Source organism: Propithecus coquereli, unplaced genomic scaffold, assembly GCF_000956105.1.
Source record: "Propithecus coquereli isolate 6110/MARCELLA unplaced genomic scaffold, Pcoq_1.0 Scaffold104, whole genome shotgun sequence".
NCBI lineage: Eukaryota > Metazoa > Chordata > Mammalia > Primates > Indriidae > Propithecus > Propithecus coquereli.
The window spans coordinates 550,288-551,674 of record NW_012134303.1 but is presented as its reverse complement, the minus strand read 5'-3'; the positions used below and the strand labels follow the sequence as shown (position 1 = coordinate 551,674).

General features: G+C 33.0%; 1 protein-coding gene across 1 annotated transcript in view; it reads left to right on the top strand.

Annotated features, from left to right (window-relative positions):
- NXF3 (nuclear RNA export factor 3) overlaps positions 1-1,387 on the top strand; it is a 28,861-nt gene that overhangs the window by 19,965 nt on the left and 7,509 nt on the right. The gene's annotated exons all lie outside the window — the stretch shown is intronic.

Here is a 1,387-nt window from a genome sequence, read left to right as displayed (position 1 = left end):
GCTAGGATGACGCCATGGCACTCTAGCCCAGGCAACACAGTGAGACTCTGTCTCAAAAAAAAAAAAATGCTAAAAAAAAATGTATGAAACTGTGTATATACATACTTAGGCAAAGTATGACTCAAAAGAAAGTGAATTTAAGATATTTTCAGACAAAGTTTACTTCTGATAAATCTTGGGTAAAACAAAGCAAAATGAAATAGAAAATAAATATTTGAAAACACTAAAATCTATAATTGAGAAAAAGGACATTAAACTCCAAAAGAAAGGAATATGATGAGAGAATCAACGGTGAGCAAATGAACTTTTAAACATGCTGAAATCCTAAATAAGCAGTTGCTGAGATTTTTTTAAAGCTAATTCTTAGGGATGAGGTGAAACTAGATTTCTAGGCTAGAATTTTGGGAATACAAATATGAAATTAGATTAAAATGTTGTAATGAACATCTTTGTTATTGCTAGTTAGGATGTTATAGATGTTGATTAAAATAAAGAAATTTTACTGCTGAGCCCAGTGGCATGCACCTGTAGTCTCATTTACTCAGAAGGCTGATGCTGGAGGATTGCTTGAGCCTAGGAGTTTGAGGCTATAGTGTGCTATGATTGTGCCTGTGAATAGCCGCTGCACTCCAGCCTAGGCAACACAGAAGTCTCTTAAAAAAAAAGAAATAGAAAGAGATTTTGATCACTCTAATAGAAGGCAGGGGAGACAAAAAGATAGAAACAAAGTAAGAAACACATACCAAATGAAATGGGAGAGCCGGGCACAGTGGCACATGCCTATAGTCCAAGCTACTTGGGAGGCTGAGGTGGGAGGATCTCTTGAGCACAGGAGTTGGAGAGCAGCCTGGGCAACATAGATAGGAAGACTTCATCTCAAAAAAAAGAAAAGAAAAAAAGATAGGAGAAATAAGTCTGAATATATCAGTGATAAGAGTAAATGCAAGTGGATTAAAGTTCTTGTTAAAAGAAGAAAATCTCAGATTGAATTTTTTAAAAATTGCTGTTATATAGAAGAGAAACGTGAAACTTAGTGATCAGAAAGTTTGACAGTAAAAGCATGAAAAAAAGATATGCCAGATAAATACAAACCAGAAAACAGTTTGCATACCAGTATTAATATCATATAATACAGAGTTTAAAGCAAAATTCATTAATAGTAAGGAGTCACTGAGAAATAATACTTGCTTCAAAAAGAACAATTCACCAGAAAGATATACATTTTAAAATCTATATGCATTTAATAACATAGTCCCCATATGTGTAAAGATTGACATAATTAGAGGTGAAAAGATTTAATACATGTTTCTTAAAAACAGACCAAGGGAAAAAAAATAATGAGTAAAAAAGTTGAACAATTTTATTAGGAAGCTGATTTAATGGAAGT